At 39.6% G+C, this 21,115-nt stretch overlaps 1 protein-coding gene and 1 pseudogene across 8 annotated transcripts in view; both read left to right on the forward strand.

Annotated features, from left to right (window-relative positions):
* The window catches only part of Map7d2 (MAP7 domain containing 2), a 105,277-nt gene that overhangs the window by 20,399 nt on the left and 63,763 nt on the right, over window positions 1-21,115 (forward strand). The window lies entirely within an intron of this gene.
* LOC119804584 lies at window positions 8,424-9,471 on the forward strand (annotated as a pseudogene).

A 21,115-nucleotide genomic window follows, 5' to 3' on the forward strand; every position in this document is an offset into this window, starting at 1 on the left:
GAGTGAAGTCAGGATTGAAACTCAAGCAGGGCTGGAACATAGAGTCAGGAGCTGATGCAGAGGCCTTGGAAGGTTGCTGCTTACTGATTTGCTCCTTATGGCTTGCACAGTCTTTTTTCTTACAGAACACAGGACTACTAGCTCAGGGATGGTACCACTCACAATGGGCTGAGCCCTCCTCCATCAATCACTTATTAAGAAAATGCCCTCCAGACCAGTCTTGTCTAGACATTTCTCAATTGAGGTTCCCACCTTTCAGATAACTCTAGCTTGTGTCAAATTGACATAAAACTAGCCAGGGCAATCAATGACTTGTCAATTTGACACACAAACACATTACTGTTAAACTACAACCTTTCCGTTCTTGTTATTCCCCGAGGCTACATATTAATATCAACAATAAAATATAAACATTCAAAATTTTAAAGGTCCCACCATCTTTACCACAGGCATACAAGAGGAAATCTAGAAAAGAAACCTGTGTACCATGTTACCTACACTATAGATAGGAGAAATTTCTTTTACAAGAGACAGATTTACAGTTATTTCTGTAATTGTAATCACTTTATACTATGCCAGAGAAGCTAGGTGTGTTGGTGCATACCTGTAATCATGGCACTCAGGAGTTTGATGCAGGAGTATTGCTATGATTCCAAGGCCAGTGTAGGCTGCATGGTTAGAGACCAGCTTGTAATACAGAGTGAGAGCTTGCCTAAAAACAACAAAACAAGGGTCAGAAAGATGTCACACTTAAGAGCACTCACTGCTCTTTCAGAAAACTTAGGTTTGCTTCTTACTACCTACATGGTGACTTAAAAAGTCTGTAACTCCAATTTCAGGGGATCCCATGCTCTCTTCTGGCCTTTGTGGGCACCAGACACTCATATAATGCATATATATATCCAGGCAAAACACTCATATAGCTAATAAATATATGTCACAGAATTCCTTTGGGCTGGCCTATTTTGAGATCCCATAATATCAAGTGCGGCTTTTAAGAGGTACAAATTCTAATTTTAAATTGCTTTTTACTGTTATAATATATAGATATAAAATATAATATAAACTACCATTTTATCCATTTAAGGATACAGTTCAGTGCTGTTAAGTATATTCACCATGTTATATATAGATATATAATATAATGTAAACTACCATTTTATCCATTTAAGGATACAGTTCATTGCTGTTAAGTATATTCACCATGTTGTCTAATTGTAGCACTATTTTCATAACATTTTCAACATTGCCAAAAGAAGCTCCGTAATCATTATATTCAACAGTAATACCCCATTTCCCTTCTCCGTGGCCCTTTATAGCCATTTTTTCTATTTTTATTTCTGTGTTTGCCTATTCTAGGCACTTTATATCAGTGGAGTTCAACAAAATTTACTCTTTGGTGACTGATTGCTATCAGCATAATATCTTCATGATTAAAATATGTCATAGCATGTATTGGGATTTCACTCCTTTTTAAGCCTGAATAATTTCATGGCCTGAATAGTATACATCTTGTTTACCTATCTTTTAAATGGACCTTTGAGTTGCCTTCCCCTTTCTGCTATCATGAATAATGATGCTATAAACATAGAAATGAAAATATCTACTTGAATTCCTGCTTTTAGTTCATCTGATTATGTACCAAAAACTAGAATTGCTGGGTCATATGGTAATTCTGTATAGTTTGGTCCTAAGTATTGAATAGCTGCAAATTTTTATATTCAGTATTCAGTGATTTATAGCTTCTTAGGACTGCAAGGAGAGAAGAGAATCTTGATGGTGGCCTGGGTATCAGGAGGGGAGCATTCAGGATTAGTACAAAAACTCTTTTACAAAAAAAGTGATTTGTACCAAAATTTTTGAAATCCGTACAATCTTTAGCAAGAACACACTGTCTACCGTGAGGCTTTTAGACTGATGTTTAGAATGGGTCCCTTGCTACCTGGCATATTTTCATCTACCCTTGAGATTTTCTTTTATGGAACAGGCTATTGCAAGGAACCTCACAAATGGGTCAGAGTCCCCAGCAGTGCCCTGGAAGCCTATCTTATAGGGTAGACTCTCCTTCATATGGTATTTGCTTTGTTCCCTGTCTTTCTTTGTCTTTAAACTACTTCTGTTCTATATCATGTGTGTGTGTGTGTGTGTGTGTGTGTGTGTGTGTGTGTGTTACAAAGAAATGAGCCCAGGGACTTGTGCTTTCCAGGTTGACACTCTACCATTAATTCATGTTATAATCCCCCCTCTTGGTTCTGATCCCAAATTCTACAGCTACTTGTATTTTCAAACATAAAACAGGCTGTTTAAAATAAATGTGTTTTTTTATTAAAAATTTCCGCCTCCTCCCCGCCTCCCATAAAATAAATGTTTTAAATATTTGATTTTCAGATTTAGTGTTCTGTTTTGGAGCAAAGAATAAACCTTGTTTTTGCTTTTGTTAATCTGTCCCATTCATACAGAAAGAGTACTTGGTTTCTTTTCTTATAGTTGTGGCTTTAATATTTTATGTCTTGAGCATTGTTTTATTGTTTTTCATAATTTGTCCTTTTCTTTTTTTTTTTTTTCATGGTGGGGTAGCGCCGAGATATAGAGCCCTACTATGAAGGGTATCTTGGAACTTACTGTGTAGTCTAGGCCGGCTTCAGATGTGTAGCAGTCTTCCTTTTTCTACCTTCTGAGTGTTGGGATTACATATGTAAGCCTACTTACCTAAATTCTGTCTTTCATTTGTGCTGGAGATAAAAGCCTAAACTTTGCACAGTTTAGGCAAGCAGTCTACCACTGAGTTATACAATACACGTGTTCTCTTTCTTAAAAAAAAGATACTGCAAAATCACCCATTTAAAGTATAGTGGTTTTTAGCATGTTCAAAATTTTATAAACACTGCCATAATAAATTCTACATTTCATGACTCTCAAAAGAAACTATGCACTCAACAGTAATTTCCTATTTCCCCTCAATCATCAACCATAGACAATCTACCACCAGTCTACCGTGTCTTGATTTTATTTTTTACCTCCCCCTCTTTTCCCATTTCTCTTCTACCTTCATTCTCACCTGACATTATCTGGTTTCTAAATCCTCCTTAGATAATTCTCAAATTGGATGAGTTAGTGAGTGTAGCATAGCTACAAGAATTCAGCACCACCACACTCAACCTGCCAGCATGGGGGCACCTTTAACCCCAGCAGTAGGAAGGCAGAGACAGAACACGGAGTTTGAGGCCAGCTTGGTTTACATAGTGAGTTGCAGGCCAACTAGAGTTACATGGTGAGACCCTGTCTACACACACACACACACACACACACAGACACACACACAGACACACACTCCAGCACCCTAAAGTAACAATGGACACAGCAGAGTTGACCCCTGTGCTGTCCTTGTAAGTCATCTGCTTTCATTTTATCACTATGAGGCTGGTTTTTCACTGGCTGGTCTATAGGGATTACAGAGGTAGGTCAGTGAAAGTGGAACCAAATGTTGGTCTGGGATTGATCTATGAGATGGTCTGGAAGTGATGAACTAAGGCTTCAGGGTATGTTTCATGTGAGTGAGTGAGGGAGGGAGGGAGTGAGGGAGTGAGGGAGTGAGGGAGTTCTGGAACAGAAATAACCTTTCTTCCAAAAGTATCAATATCAACTCCAAATGTATAAATTCTGGCACTTTATCCCCATAACAGAACCAATATATAGTAGTCTAACTACTATATATTTAAAATATGCAAATACTAATATTTAGAATAGAGTAATGTCATTGACTGATAAACTATTGGTTCACTACAGCACTATAACTTTTTACTTCTTCTATAGCCAAATTTACTTGGTTTACGTCTTGTTTTTTTTTTCTACTTATATGATCTTGACCCAAATTGCATCTCAACAGAAACAGCCTGTGTCCCTATGTGAATGGGAGAAGTAATGAATCTAACTCTGTGAGGTTCTTTTAAGGTGTAAATAAGAGGCCCAGTGGTGGTGGTGCATGCTCTTAATCCCAGCACTGGGAGGCAGAGGCAGCTGGATTTCTGTGAGGTCAAGGCCAGCCTGATCTAGAGTCCCAGGACAGCCAAGGCTACACAGAGACACCCTGTCTCAAAAACCAAAAAACAAAAAAAGATAGAATAAAATGATACATGATAAGCACTTAACACAGCACCTGACATAGAGTCAATTACTCAATGAATGTTATTAGTCATTAAAATATTGTTGCATTACTTTTCCTGAGGAAATGCACAGAAGCAATTCTTCCCCACACAATGACAGAACAAAGGAATGATTTCATCTCTATTCATCTTTGTCAAACAGTTTTATTGGGGTTACTTACAGAAACATGCGTGACTGGGGGAGCTATACTTAAAAATCCCCACCCCAGAATGAGTTACTGCTCAAGAAAGTTTTAGAGGAATTCGTTACCTGCAGACTTTACAGGCAGTGCCTGGAACAATTTCCTCTCCCCAGCAATTGTTTACTGCTTATGTACTCAGGAAGGACCAGGCAAGTCTTGTTTCTTAGGAGTTTCCTGAGCTACCCTGCTCCTTCCAGGAGGGAATTATTCAGTCTATCAATCAGGGGGAGAGTAGGGGGAGAGAGAGTGAGGGAAGGAAAGACAGAAGAAGAGAAAGGAGTCTGGGCTTTTCAAAACAACCCTAGTCACATATCTCCTCCAACAAAGACACACTTAATCGTTTTCAAACAGTTCTACCAACTAGGGTCCAGGTATTCAATGGAGGCCATTCTCATTCAAACTACCACAAGTGCTGATATTTTGCTTGTCTCATTAGGACTAAATTATTTTTAAGCCAGTTGTGGTAGTAGACACCTATACCCCCAGCACTTGGGCACACTTCTGATTTCAGCACTTAGGAGGTACAAGCAGGAAAATCAGAAGTTTAAGGTTAGTCTCAGCTATATATATGGAGTTTAAGGCTAGCCTGGGCTACATAAGACTCTATCTCAAAAAATAAATTAAAAATAAAAACTATAAATGTATTAAATACTAATATTTAAAACTTTCACAACATGCTGTGTTGATTATAGACCTTAAATACAAACATTTTTAAAGCTTTCACAAAATGTCATGTTGATTATAGACACCAGCTTGGGAAAGATTTGGTTGTGCTTAGGTTCTTGCTGAGAATTTTAGACGAAGTAATTTCTTGTGGATAAATCCAAATGTTTTATCATTTGTTATCACTGGTAGCTGTTAATCATGGCAAATCCTTTTACTAAAAAGAAATGATCTTGACAAAAGAAGATCATCAGGGTCCCAGTAATGAATCTGCTAATTGTTTGGTATTTAAAAAGCAACAGTGTATCTTCCTGATTGTGATACATATACATACATGTACATGCACACACAGACATATACACATGTGTGCATATCTTCCATTATATCTTCTAATTGCTGGGAATACAGCATATACAGGCAGGTCTTTGCTGTGGAATTTTCAAAGCCATATGAGAGAAAAACACAGTGTATGCTTATAAAATCCATTCTGAATTTAAAAAATATTTTACTTATTTTTAAATCACAATGTATTTTTTAATTTTTTAATTATTTATTATATATACAACATTCTGTCTCCATGTATATCTGGGTCCCAGAAGAGGGCACTATTTGCTTCTTAGTGTTGTTCAAGTCTTTTATCTCACTGTTAACTTCTCTCTAGTGTCCGAACTGCTATTGAAAGTAGTTATTGACATCTCCAGTTAGTATTTTGAATTGTCTATTGTATCTCTGTAACTTTTTGTTTCATGTATTTTTTCTGTTCTTAGATGATTACATGTTCGTGATTTTAATAGCTTCCTATTACAATCAACCCTTTCATCATTAGAAAGCATTCTTTATTCTGTAATGTTTTTGTTTTAAAGTGTATCTTGTCTGATACTTATATTGCCACTCTAGCTTTCAATTTATATCTTGTATCTTTTCCCAGTTTTCTTTTAAGTTTTGGTCTATCTGTTTATTTTTTCAGATACACAGTTTAATACATTAATTTATCATCCTTACATTCTCAGGGTGAATGGAAATGAACTCATTGTCATGTTCAGAAGTGTACCAAATTTGGAGGCAATGTAAAAAGGGAGAATGGAAAGAGACCTATTCTTCCTCAGTGATGATAGGCTGGAGATGACACCCTTTTCTTTTTCTCCCTCTGGGCTGCAGGGACCTTAAGTACAGAGCTTCTTCACACCCTTGCACTCATGATTGAAGAGTAGAGACCAAGTGATTTAGGCATAAAAAAAGTCAAGAAAGATGAGCAGGCCATGCAAGCCTTTAATGCCAGCACTGGAGAGGCAAAAGCTTGGGGATCTTTGTGTGCCTTAGGACAACCTGATCTTTAAAAAACTCCCCCCCCTCCCCACATGCCATCACTATGACATCAGAGTGGTGGTCCAATCATTTGACTGTGGAACATAGTATAATTTACATAGGACTACCGATTGGCTGAAGGGCATAATCGCCCCCCCCCATGATGTTTGTGTACAGATAGTTTCCAGAGAAACCTCACTTTGTGCTGGCAGTTGGACAAGCAGAGTGCCTCTCCTCTACCATCCTTAAAAAAGAGCTAAATTTGCTAAGCAGTGGGGAGTTTTGATCCTGGCTGTAGAACTAATTCACACAACAAACTTCTGGGTTGTGTTCCCAGTCCATTTTTCCAGATAATAGTAGAAAATCTGGGAATTCATTAGTATTACTTAAATGAGTTCCAGAAAGAAAGGACCTTATGTTCGTGACCAACATTTTGGGAAAGGAGATGACTTTGTGGAGCAGAACCAAGCTACAGGCAGGCCAGAAAGGTGTATGCTCCTCAGAACAGCAGTCAGCTGAGCTGAGGAATCGTCAACTTCCAGGAAGACCACAGGGTTGCCGTGCCACAAAAAGTTGCTTGGAGAGAGGTCGCTTTGATGAGAAAACCTGTACAAAAGAGAAAAATCCCTCCCCTGAGAAGTATCACATTGCAGATAAAAGTCCCACAGCTGAGAAGCACTGCACTACAGCTAAGAGCACCTTGGCTGCGAAGCTTCTGTTAGCTGAGAAACATCATGCTACAGAGAAGAGTTCCTCTGCCAAGAAGCACCATTCTGTTGAAAAAGGTCATTCTATAGGGAAATTTTCTCTGCCGCAAAGTATCTCTCTGATAGGCACCTCTCTGGGAAGAGGCGTCACTTTTCTGAGAAAAGCCATTCATCTGAGAAGCATCTCTCTGCTGCAAAAGTTCTTCCTACAGAGAGAGTTCACCTTATCAAGAAAAACATCACTCTACAGAGGAATGTGGTTTGGCTGAGAGAGGCTGCCCTGTCATGAGAGGTCAACCTGCAAAGAAAGAACTTTCTACTAAGAAAAGTCCATCTGCTGAGAAAGGTTACTTTGGTGGGAGAGGTTCCTCTACTGAGAACCATCACCTTGACGAGAAAAACTCCTCAGTCAAGAAATTTATTTCTGTAGAGAGTAATCACCAGGCAGACAGAGGCCATTCTGTGAAGAGAGGACTCTCCATAGAGAAGAAAGATCACCCTGTAGGGAGAGTTCGGCCAGCTGAAAAAAGTCACCTGGCAGGAAAGGGTCGCTCACCAGAGAAGACTAGCACTGCAGTGAGAGAGCGCCTCTTCAAATGCGCCCTGCAGAGGAGGGTCATTCATCTGAGAAGGGTAACTGCAAAGAGAAGACCCTCTCCTAGGAAAGATCACATCACGGGAAGAAGTCCCTCAGAAAAAGGTACCCTGGAGAGGAGGGTTACTCATTAGAGAGGGGTAACTCTGAGGAGATAGGACCCTCAGCAAGTGAAGATCGCCCCACAGGGAGAGGTCAGCCTCAGAAGAAAAGCCACCCTGCAGAGGAGGGTTACTCAGATGAAAGGGGTAGCTCGGCAGAAGGAGGACTCTTTGCAGGTGACAATCACCCTGCAGGGAGTGGCTTCCACATCAAAAGCTACTGAGCCAAAGAGGGTCATTCATCTGAAAAGGGCATCCCTGCAAAGAGAGGACCCTCTCCTGGAAAAGATTGCTCCACAGGAAGACATCACCTTAGAAAAAGCTACCCCGCAGAGCAGGGTTATGCATTCGAGAGGGATAATACTGCAGGGAGAGGACCCTCTACAGGTGAAGACTGCCTTAAAGGGAGAGGTCACCCCATCAAAATCTGCCTAGCAGAGGAGGGTCATTCAGTTGAAAGGAGCAACTATGCAGAGAGAGGACCCTTTGCAGCAAAAGATTACCCCACAGGAAGAGGTCAGGCTCCAAAAAATCTGCCCTGCAGAGGAGGGTCACTAAGTTGAGAGGGGTAACTCGGCAGGGAGAGTACCCTCTGCAGGGAAAGATGGACCCACAGGGAGAGCCTTAAAAGAAAAGCTGCCCTGAAGAAGAGTGTCTCTCAGTGGAAAAGGGGTAACTATGTGAGAGAGGACCCTCTACGTGGAAAGATGACCCCACGCGGAGACATAGGCCTCCAAAGAAAAGCTGACATGCAGAGAAACATCTATCTGCCAAGGGAAGTTGCCCTCCCCGAAAAAGTCGTCCTGCAGAGAAAGGTCTATCTTCCAGGAGAGTCTGCTCTGCAGAGAAAGTGTGCACTGGGCAGAGAAGTCACTTTTTTGAGAAAAGATGCCCTGTAGAGAGATAACTCTCTGCTGAGAAAGGTCAGGTGGAAAAGAAAGTCATCTCTTTTGAGAAAGTTCATTCTGAGGAATGAACTTTCAGCTACACTGCTGATAATGGTAACAGAGTAGAGAGCAGGTACCCTGTGGCGAAAGTTCATCACTCCATGGAAAAAAGCTTTCCTGTGGAGAAACCATCTTCTTCAGGATCCGCACCTAACATGCCAGTGCCAAAGAACATGCAGAATATTCGAGAAAACAGAGTTGGCAGTGGTACCAGCACAGTACCACAGATTCCTCACCAGAATGTGGCTAGGACTGTCACCACTGGTCAATCTGAGCAGGCAGGGAAGATAAGAATGGGAGTTGAATTGAAGTTGCCTGATGAACTTTTAAGCAATGTCTTCTTGAGGACTGGGAATTGATAAACAAGTGTAAGCAGTTATTCCAACTCCCTGTTAAGAAGAATGTAAATACTATTCTCATGGAGTATGTCACTTTTGTGAACTCACAGGGAAAGGCTTATAATAGGGAATATTCTGTTGATGAGCTTGTATATGGAATAAGAGAGTATTTCAACAGGATGCTGGGCACCCAGCTGCTCTGCCAGTATGAAAAACCCCAGTATGCCGAAATCCACCTGGTTTATCCTCATATTCCAATGTCTCAGGTTTATGGGGCTCCACACCTCCTACGATTATTTACTCAAATTGGGACTGTATTGATCCATTCCCTCCTTAGTAGATATAGTCTTATGCTAGTGTCTAGCTATCTGCACGATTTCCTTAAATACCTAGCTGAGAATTCCACTTCTCTATTTAGTGCCAGCAATTACAAAGTGGCTTCTGCTGAGTATTGTTGCAAAGCCCTGTGAGGGTCAGCTGACCACTCCATGTTATGACCTGAATCAGTAAACATTTCCATGTTTGCTGTTTTCACTGTCGTTCTTGAAAATTATCAAAGTATAACAGGGCTTAATATTTTAGTTTGCTTATTGTTGTGAACAGAAATAATATTAAATGCTTTATAAGTATTTCAACAACAAATAAATGTTCACTAAAAGAAAAAAACTTTCACAAAACGTCATGTTGATTATAGACACCAGCTTGGGAAAGATTTGATTGTGCTTAGGTTCTTGCTGAGAATTTTAGACAAGGTAATTTTTTGTGGATAAATCCAAACGTTTTATCATTTGTTATCACTGGTAGCTGTTAATCAAGGCAAACCCTTTTGCTAAAAAGAAATGATCTTGACAAAAGAAGATCATCAGGGTCCCAGTAATGAATCTGCTAATTGTTTGGTATTAAAAAAAAACAACAGTGTATCTTCCTGATTGTGATACATATACATACATGTACATGCACACACAGACATATACACATGTGTGCATATCTTCCATTATATCTTCTAATTGCTGGGAATACAGCATATACAGGCAGGTCTTTGCTGTGGAATTTTCAGAGCCATATGAGAGAAAAACACAGTGTATGCTTATAAAATCCATTCTGAATTTAAAAAATATTTTACTTATTTTTAAATCACAATGTATTTTTTAAATTTTTAATTATTACACAACATTCTGTCTCTGTGTATGTCTGGGTGCCAGAAGAGGGCACCAGATCTCATGAGAGATGGCTGTGAGCCATGATGTGGTTGCTGGGAATTGAACTCAGGACCTCTGGAAGAGCAGCCAGTGCTCTTAACCTCTAAGCCATCTCTTCAGCCCCCATTCTGCATTTTTCTTGGTTAGGTGAAATAGACAAAATTTTTTGAGTGAAACTTTGAACTCTTCGTGTGTGTTGTATGTGTGTTTGTATACTTGTATCGTATGTGGGTACACACATATACAGTGTGTGTGTGTGTGTGTGTGTGTGTGTTTGGAGGTAAGAGACTCACTGCATCACTAGAGGCTAACTCCACTAATTTGGAGCTCACTGATTTTGCTAGATTGACTGGACAATAAGCCCCCTGAATTCTGTCTGTCCGTCCAGTCCTAGGATTACAGACAGTCTTTGACTTTCTATGTGGTTGCCGGGGATCTGAACTCAGGTCCTCATGCTTCTCCAGCAAGTAGTTTACCAATTGAGCCATCTACCTGATACCTTTTATTTCTTAAGACAGAAAATTGTTAGAATCTCGGTGATAGACATTTTGTGTCTATTCAGCTAGGTAGGTCCTCCAGACTCACAGAGCTGGCTGGAGTGGGCCACAGAGGGCCTAAAGATGGCTGCTTGCATTGTCTTCAAATTTTTATGGGCTAGGAACAGAAACCAGGCATTAGGTGCCTTTTAATATTCTCTTAGTATTAATCTAGGATAAAAATCCAGGGATTGTTTCCCATAAATAGTATGGAATTAGAACACTTACCAGGGGTATTTGTGCCTTTACTCTGTGTACTCACTCAGCAGGCTGGTGCAGGAGGATCTTTTGAACTGTGGAGTTCGAGACCAGTCTAGGGAACATAGTGAGATCTCAGCTCAAACAAACAATAATAATAAACTATGCCCAGCCCTGAGTGTTATATTAAAGATTAGGAAAAAAAGATACCTGAAGTAGGCAGCATGTTGTGGTGTGCTTTTTCACAGGACTGACTTGTAAGTGATCAGTTTAAGCCTGGAAAAGTCTGATAAATGTGCTCTGTGGTACCTAAAAGTGAGCACAGAATTTCTCCTTTCTACCCTGTGGCAAAGGTACATTTAACTTTCCTTCACAGGGTAGGCAAGGAAGCTGAAAGAGTTAACATAGTGTGGTGCTGTACTGTTCTTTTAGCAGTATGACTGGTGGCTTTAGTTGGAGGATAGCTCTTATTGACTGACAATAGGGCATCTGCACAAAGAATGAATGGTGACATGGATAATTGGCTGCTTACCCAACATCATGGGTTCTACATCAACCCTGAAAGTGTGGAGCTAGGCAGTCACTTCAAGTGCTAAGTCATTAATGGTAGGCCCATTTTTCCTTTCCTGTGCATTTTCTCCCATGGTCTCCCTTATAGCCATGTGACCTAGTATCAACCAAAGAGCCTTAAAGGGAAGACAACTAAAAGTCTTTGAGATCAGAGAATATGAGCATGAAGAAAGGACCTCTTTCCCAACTTTAGCTCTCACCTTCATTCTACTTGATGTGTTCTCTTTTGAAAATGTGATGCTGTAGCTATGACAGACATCAGGAAAGGAGACAAAGATGACTGGGTGACAGAGCACAAAATATCTTTTATCTTTCTCCTAACTACTGAGCCAGTCTCAAGACTCTTTCAATAAATACTTATTTTTTGTTTGTTTTAAGAGACTATGTTTCTCTGTGTAGCCTTGGCTGTCCTGAAAATCACTCTGTAGACCAGCCTGGCCTCGAACTCACAGAGATCCACCTGCCTCTGCCTCTCTGCCTCTCTGCCTCTGCCTCTCTGCCTCTCTGCCTCTCTGCCTCTCTGCCTCTCTGCCTCTCTGCCTCTCTGCCTCTCTGCCTCTCTGCCTCTCTGCCTCTGCCTCCCAAGTGCTCGCATTAAAGGCATGTGCCACCACTGCCTGGCTATTCATAATATGTCTTGATAAATGAAATCACAAATGTGTTTGTGGTTTGAGTTGTTTAAGTCAGAATTTACAGTGTTATCCATGGACCAAGAATATTATTATCTGGGAACTTCTCAAATGCAAAATTTTGAAGTTCATCTCAGCCCTTAAATGAAGTCTTTGAGTGTATGAATCCAGCACTCTGTTTTTACAACTCTTCTGGGTAAATCCTCCAAGGTGATTCTGATGCAAACTCAGGTTTGAAAATCACTGGTTATACCATTGCTTCTGCCAAGAACATTACTAAACAGATCCCAGTGGCATCTATAGACCTACCAGTAAGTACCTTCTATCAAAGTAAAGACCAGGTTTGTCTCTGTTGGTAGCAGTTTCTGTGACATAGGTTCATTGGCTCTGTGTACTTAATGATACTCATTATGGGGAAAAGGAGGCAGTTAAACCCACCATGATAGGCATTAAATTGTTTCCCCTAATGAAAATAATTCTTTTTTTCTCAAAGAAGAATATTTCTCTAATATGGAAGACACCAGACTGAAGGAACTAACAGGTAGGTCAGGATGTTTATGGTCTTCTAGCAGCACTTCCTGACTCTGGGATGGTGTCTGTACAAACAATACTAAACAACATAAAAAGACAAAGTAGAGCTGGGGTAGGCCAACTGCAGTAATGGGGAAGGTTAGTAACTATGGGACTGTAGATGGAGACTGCTCATTTGTTTCCCAACCACCCAGATGTGAAATAATCACACGGAAACTATTAATTAAAACACTGCTTGGCCTATTAGCTCAGGTTTCTTATTAAGTAACTCTTACATCTTAAATTAACCTATTTCTATTAATCTCTGTATAGTCACGTGCCTGTGGCCTGCCAGTAAGGTTCCGTCCAGTGTCTGATTCTTTCAGCAGCTACATGGTGTTTCCCTGACTCTGCCTTCTTTTCTCCTCTATCTCTGCTTGGAATTCCCACCTTGCTCTATTCTGTGCTGCCATAGGCCCAAAGAAGCGTCTTTATTAACCAGTGGTAGTAAATCATATTCACAGCATACAGAGGGGAATCCCACATCATGGGACATTTTGAGTAGTCCCTCCTGAGATGTTGGATAGACAAGAAATCACTTCCTAGAAGTAACTATTCATCCACCAGTACTGAAAATACAGTGTACAGAGATGTGGGTGCTCTAGGTAGAAGGCACAGCTTGTACAAAGATCTGGAGATAAGACAGATATGACCTCCTTCAAGTAAAATACAATGTTTCAGTGTGGTATGAGAGTAGATTCTCTTGGAAATGGTTCTGTGCTATCTTTTTAAGGCTCAGGGATGCAACTATTAAACTGAGTTGTAAACTGAAAGATATTTAAGTGGCTTGTCGAGGTGAACTTGGTTCTTTGTTTTCTTAAATGGAAATAATTTTTTTATTATTGTACACTAAATGATTCTTGGCTAAATCAGGCCCTGTTACAGGCACTGCTTTGTTGTCTTTCCCTTTTCCGTCTACATTTTACTATACTGATGTATATTCAGTCCTAGGAGCAGGGGCATTTTATTTGGGACTTTTCCTAGGCTTCTTCTTTCTATTCCTGAGACGTAGACTGACAATATTTCCCTGTCTATCCTAAGAAAGTCCCAATTTTTTCAGTGATGCACAGTTCATAGATTGAACAAGTGCATAAATAAATCTATGTATTTAAAATATTCCTGTAATTACTCTTGCTTATGATTTGTATTTTCATTCCATTATGATCTGATAGATAGAAAATTACTTTGTTTGTTTTTTGTGTGTTAAGATTTGTTTTATTTCTCAGCATATAAGTTCTATGTGCTGATAAAAGTAATTTGTATTTTGTTACTGTTTGGGTAGAATATTCTATACATGTCAACTGAGTTAATTTGTTTTATAGTTTAATTTTAGTGATTCTTTTGCTGATTTTTGTTAGAAGGTATGTTCAACTTTTGACATTGAGATTGGATACTGTTAGGTATAAATTCAGGTTTCAGAACCTTCTAGGTAAGTTACATACTAAAAAAATTCTCAATGTTTAAAATGGTGTGTGTGTGTATGCATGCCTGTGTGCATGTGTACATGTGTGTGAATGTGGATACCAAAGGAGAACTTCAGGTGCTATCTTTAGGAAAGTTGTCTACCTCTTAAACAGCATCTCTCATTGACCTGAAGCTCACCAATTAGACTAGACTTTGTGGTCTAGTTAAATCCACTGGAATTACAGGTGGTTATAGCCTACCATGTGGGTGCTGGGAACCAAATATTGGTCCTTTGGAAAAGGAGTCAGTGCTCTTAACCCCCAAGCGATCTCTTTAGCCTCTGAAACAGGTTTTTATAAAATGGCACCTAGCTTTCCTATCTCTGTGCTTGCTTTTTTATTCATTTTTCTTTCTATTTTCCTTATTCTTGCCTTTCTCCCATTCTTCCTATTATATCTTTGCCGAGGTGTAATTTTTTTTTTTGATTTTCGAGACAGGGTTTCTCTGTCCTGGAACTAGCTCTTGTAGATCAGGCTGGCCTTGAACTCACAGAGATCCGCCTGCCTCTGCCTCCCGAGTGCTGGGATTAAAGGTGTAATTTATGTACTTTTGTGTATTCAATTTTAGTGAACACTCTGACACTTTACACGGTCACACAGGTGTTACTTCTTTAATTAAGTTTTAGTACATTTTCATTACCATAGAAGAAAATATTCCCTTTGTCCTATTATAGTAAGTCTATACCATTTGCAGCACTGGGGATAACCTACAGTTTGCATACTATCAGATTGAACTGGCCGTAGAAATGCTCATACTCTGCTAAAAGCAACTCCTGTGTTAGGCCAATATCCCTGTGATAATATTTTCATTCATAGACTATTTGATATGTTATTAGGATGTTTCATATAACAACATTATATACTTACAGCTTTAACTTGTCTTTGTATTGTCAAAATTATAATCTATAGTAATTATTTTGAAGTAAAATGGCTACTGGCAATAGTAAGTAGAACTTTAAGATTCATGCTTCTTTTTTATTTTTCCAAAGAGGAACTTAGTGAAGAAAGTGTGGCATACTTGAGGGAGAGAGTAGAAAAGAGGCTGTTAATTTGAAATTGTTCAATTGGTGTTGTATTTGTTACAGAAACATTGGAACTTTGTCTTTTTAATGAGGAGCCAGGGTAGAAGTTAAGCTTTTGCATCATGGTGTGCAGTAGATAATCAGTTGAATTTAATTTTCTTCTGTCTTTTGTCATCTTTAGCTACATTTGAGTGTTAATATCATTTTATGAGTGATCTTTGATCAAGTATTAATTATAATGGAAATGGTGACCTCTGGAGAAATTGTGGGAGTTCCTGGAGAAATAACAGCACTGAAGTGATTCTGTGGCCCAGAACTGCAGGACTAGTCAGAATCTGTCACAACTTGTTTGAGTTGTGTTTTTATATATCATTTAAAGAAAAGGATTCAACTAAGAATGCTTCTGAATGCCAAGCAGTTTTTTTTACAACCTACTTCTTCAGCCTTGGGAAGTAGAAAGCTCATTCTTTTTTATAGAATATGAGACTAAAATGAAATTGTTATCATTAAGGATTTATTAAGATTTCTTGGACCTGGGATACAGTTAGGCTACATTGTTAGCATAAAAAATTCACTTAAGATTCCTTGGACCTGGGATATAGTTAGGCCACATGAATGCTAAAAAGTAACCCTCAGTGCCAAAATGGCTGAGATTTTCACATATTGGGGTATAACCCAGCAAAAGCAGTCTTAGAACTATAGAACGAACAAGACCTTTTGGACATTTGCAACTAAGAACTGGTGCAGAGTGTAGGCATTGAAGGCACGAAGAAGGCATATTTAACAGTGATCCTGGAAAACAATAAACTAGCTTCTCACTTATCTTCTGAAATCTTCAGTGAAAACAGGTCTTTTTTCCATGCTTATTTGTTTGTCTGTCTGGAGACAGGGTGTCATGTAACTCACACTGGCTTCAGATTTGCCAGATGAAGATGAAGATGACCTTGAGTTTCAGATACTTCTAACTCTACTTTCCAAGTGCTGGGATTGCGGGCATATTCCACCACATTCTGTTGCCTTGCTTTTTATGAGCCTCGAAACTCCAACCAATCCCTGGGCCCTTGAAAAGGTGATTTTAGTTCCTATGCACATACCTTATATTTTCTGTACTGTAGACACTGCCATTAACATATGAATCTCCCTATTTTTTCACAGGGCAACAGTGAAGCTTGAGATATCTCAGGTATTCTCTGGGTTAATCTTTGTAGCTTTGAGCATAAATTAAATATGGACTGTTGGCCAGCACTGACTTTTTTATTTGTTGTTGCAGAATTTTGAAAGTTGTATATTATATAAACTAAGGTGTATAGATTTTAAGGGTACCAACTAATAAGTTTTGGCAACTATGTGCATTACTTTGGCCCAAGATCCCCTTTTAAGCATCGTAGTGCTTCTCAGCCTTCTAGGCCCTAAGACAGGAAGCAGAAGTTCTAAGACACAATGAGTATTATGCTAGAGGCTTGGGACAAGCTGACTACATTGCTAATTTGAAAGCTAAATTTCAAGCTCAAAGAGTGTCAGGAGCTAGTTCTCAAATGAAGCAGCATGTGTGTTGGTAAAATAATGGTTATTATATTGAGGAACACCAGTGGTTTCCAAATACTTGATGTATCCTAAGCACTTGCAATTATATTATCATTTAAAGGCCGTATTTATACAAGTGTAGTGATAACTCCTTTTTTCATAGGTTAGTTGGTCTTTCTTCTGTTTGCAGATTCCACACCTACAGATTAACTGTTCATGGATCAGAAATATTGAGAAGAAAAGTTACATCTATCCTGAACATATCAATAACCTTTACTTTGTCTTTAGTCCCTGAATGATACAGTAAACAAAACAAAAGAAAACAAAGCTGGGCAGTGGTGGCGCATGCCTTTAATTCTAGCACTGGGAGGCAGAGGCAGGCAGATCTGTGAGTTTGAGGCCAGCCTGGTCTACAGAGCATGTTCCAGGATAGACTCCAAAACTACACAGAGAAACCCTGTCTTGAAAAACAAACAAACAAAAAAACAACAATAAAAACAACAACAAAACAACCAAAACCAAAAATATTGTAGTTTTTGCTGGCTTGTTGCTGCTGCCTGTGTGCAGTCCCCATTTTCTGAGGGGCAGGAGGTGAGAAGATGTGAAGTCAGCTGCACAGACTCACCCGCTATTGTTAGGATTTTAGCTGTATAAGACACTTAAGTAGAAATATTAGAGCCACCACAACCCCTCCCATAAGACACCATGCAACAAGTTTAGAAGGGTCTAGCAGGGATTTATGTGATTCCATACTTGGCCAAAGAATGTAGTTTAAGTTATATGGGATTAACAAACTTTTGATTCCATGGTCCCAATAAGCTATCTCTTAGTTGCTGTCCGACCAAGGACTTGCTAGAAACTTGATATTAGTTAAGTAAAGGGACTGAAATTGAGGATCACAATTGGCCCTAACCAAATAGTGAAAGGTTTATATTTTTTCATCTAATAAATCAATTTGTTGTAAATTTATAATGGCCGTATGAAAGTGAGTATTAACTGTTGTGTGCTGAGGGCTGCAGCTGGTTGTTCTATGGTTGTGTTTAAGGCATTGGCCATGGCTCCTGTTTGAATAAGAGGCCGTAGCAACTGCTCCTCCAGCTACCGCAAGCAAGATTGTTGCAGGGAACCGCTTAGCCCCGAAATAATCACACAGAAACTGTATTAATTAAATCACTGCTTGACCCATTAGCTCTAGCTTCTTATTGGCTAACTCATAATTTAACCCATTTCTATTAATCTGAATATCACCATGAGGTCATGGCCTACCAGCAAAGTTTCAGCATGTCAGTCTCTGGCAGCAGCCCCATGGCTCTCCCTGACTCCACCTCCTTTCTCCCAGCATTCCTTTTAGTTCCATCCCCTCCTCCCAGCTGTTACCCTATAGCTTGATATAGGCCCAAAGCAGTTTCTTTAATTAACCAATGATATTGACAGAATACAGAGGGGAACCCTACATCACAAGATGACTGCAGTGACTGCTGTAGTTTTTCCAAAGTCTCTCTTTATCCTAGTGGAACTCATAAGCTCTACCTTGTGATAATGGGTAACATTGACAACAGGCACCCATAAGAATGTGGGATATGTACCAGGACCACATGAGAGGCTTCTTCAGGATTTCACCAGGCAGCCAGCATGCAGAAGCTTGTGCAGTTTATATCTGTTGTACTAGCATTGGTTAGTAAAAGGAAGAAGAGGGACTTGACACAGATGTGCGTGCCTTTGAAAGTAAAATTTGGTTTTGGTGCTATTTGGACACAGTCCTCAAATGGTTTATTGCCCTTAAAGGTTCCATTATGGTAGAAAAATTTGTTAGTGTGTATTGAATTATTAGCTCAGGTTGCTCTCATCCAAATGAATAAATTCCTTTCCCCCTAACAACAAATGACCAGATATGAGGAATACAATGATCCTAGAATATGGGCAGTTCAATTTTTGTAGGGCAGTAGCATTAGTGGAGTGAGGAAACATCTGGGATGGGATGTTCTCCTGGTCTGTGGCTTGCCAGATCTCTTGACTTGGCACCCATACTGATTTGGTTTGATTCTTTGGAAACACACACACACACACACACACACACACACACACACACACCCCTACCTTGCCCTCTTGTTAACAGGGGGCAGGTGGTTGCCAGACTTTAGGGGATCCCTCCATCTTACTAGTGGGAGTGGAGTTTCTCTGGGGAGGGAAGCCCAGTGTTTATAAGCAGGGCTAAGGCCCTTCTCATCAAAGGCCAGAAATTATTTTTAAAGGGACCTCCACCAAGGGTTGGTGAGGATCCTTTTTGCTTTCTGAGGTTTATGCCTGCCTTATTCAGAAGTCCCAATGGGGCAAATGTGTTGCAAGTTATAGTTAAATGTTTACAGCTGGACAAGGGTAAATCAGGTAAAAGCTTGTGCAAATTTTGAGGGGACAAATGAGATTGCTGATGGAGGAGCCTAGCCGGTTCCAGCAAAGACAAGAACATTGTCATAGTCATAATTAGGTATCTACCCTGTGGTTATCTGTGGCTAGCATTTCTGGCAGCCTTGTATGTGATCTGATGTGGTATATGTGCTAGGAGTGTCCTGGACTGTAATAAGTCTTGAATAGTTTGCATGATTTTGGAGATAGGATCCTTTTGGGACTTTAATTTTGCAAAAGATAGTATTTTGCATGCTTATGTGGCATAGCAGATATCTAAGAAAATATTTACGGTTTCCAGTTGAGTCATTTTCAATACCTTAAAGACTGCCAATAACTCTTCTAGTTGTACTGCTCCAGGATTTGGTTGGGTATAGGCCCTTTTCATATGATTAACGCTCATTATTATTAACCCAAAATTAGTTTTATTGTCATCTATAAGGCTATAGCGGTGTGGGGGATGGCATTTTTTGATGGTGTGGCATAATTTTTTATTTTTAATTCCTAAAGGGGAGGGCAGAAAGTTGTCTGTCCCGAGGAAAATAGATTATCCAGCATGCCCGGAAAACCTGTCATCATTCGTTGAAAATTGAAAGCATCTGTCCATAAGTACTGAGCATTTTGCATGGAGAAGGGGAGAATGATTTTGTCTGGCTCCCATCTCAGTATTTTCCTCACAGTCTTTCGTGCCCTGCAGGCATTAATGAAGGCTATATCAAATTTGGAGATAAGGAGTCCTAATTCTGAATGAGATAAATATATTCACATTAGGGGGACATATTGCCAGAGAACACGAGGACTCTATTTCCTGTCCATAGGACAAGTGCCATTAAAGAAGTATTTGAGTGATACCATTGTAGGGAGGCAGAATAAGCAAACTTGCTAACCTTTGTCAACACCCCTTTAGCTTCTTCTTTCAAGGTTAAACATTGGAAGGAAAGAAATGGCCCTCCAGTAGGGAAAGCAAACCTCTCATTTCTTCATCAGGAATAGGGAGAAATTGTTTGAGACAATTAACAGTGCCACATAATTCCTGGAGTTTAACATAAGAATACCTTGGGTGCACCTCAATGGAGACATTGAGTAGACATATTGTCTAACTAATCTGATACCCCAAGAAAGAAAAAGGGGGTACCCATTGTATTTTTTCTGAGGCTATGTGAAGAGTCTTTAAATTATCTAATATTTAGGGTAGAATTTTTTAAATCCTTTTTTGGTGTGGGTGGGCAAATAAGATATCATCCATATAGTGGATTACCAATATGTCGTGAGGAATATTTTTAGGACTTGTTGCACATATATTTGACAAATTAGGGGACTGATTTTCATGTCCTGCAATAAGATTTTCCATTGGTAAAGTTGTGCAGGTTTATGTACATAAGGCTCCCAAACTGTAAAGGCAAACCGCTCTTTATTTTGTGGTGTCAGCAGTATTGAGAAAAAACAGTCTTTAATGTCTATTACTAAAATGTGCCATCCCTTGGAAGATAGCATGTGGATGTGCCAAGCCCTCCTGGGGATACCCTATTTTTTCCATTAGTACATTAATTTGTCTCAAGTCTTGTAACAGATGGTATTTGCCTGACTTTCTTAACAACAAATACTGGAGTATTGAACCTTCTATGGGATGGTTCAATATGACCGAGGGAAAGTTGCTCCTTAACCAAATCTTTTAAAGCTGATCATTTGGGATCCACAATAGGCCACTGATCCATCCATACTATTTTCTTTGTGAGCCAATTTAAGGCTACAGGTTATGGGATGACTATATTAGAATGATGATCAGTGGCCCTTAGAGTTGGGGGTTAGGCCCTGTATAGTGAGGGCAGCAGGACTGTTGCCCTGAGTGGCCTGAGATGTCATGTGACATATCTTCATAAAGGGGTTTATCATCAGTAATAAGGACAGCACCCATTTCTTCCTAAAAGTCCCATCCCTTAAGGGTACTGGGGGGGGTGCACCTGACACAATAAGGTGGAATTTGCCTTGGTTACCATCTA

The sequence above is a fragment of the Arvicola amphibius genome, chromosome X (assembly GCF_903992535.2).
Source record: "Arvicola amphibius chromosome X, mArvAmp1.2, whole genome shotgun sequence".
Taxonomy (NCBI): Eukaryota; Metazoa; Chordata; class Mammalia; order Rodentia; family Cricetidae; genus Arvicola; species Arvicola amphibius.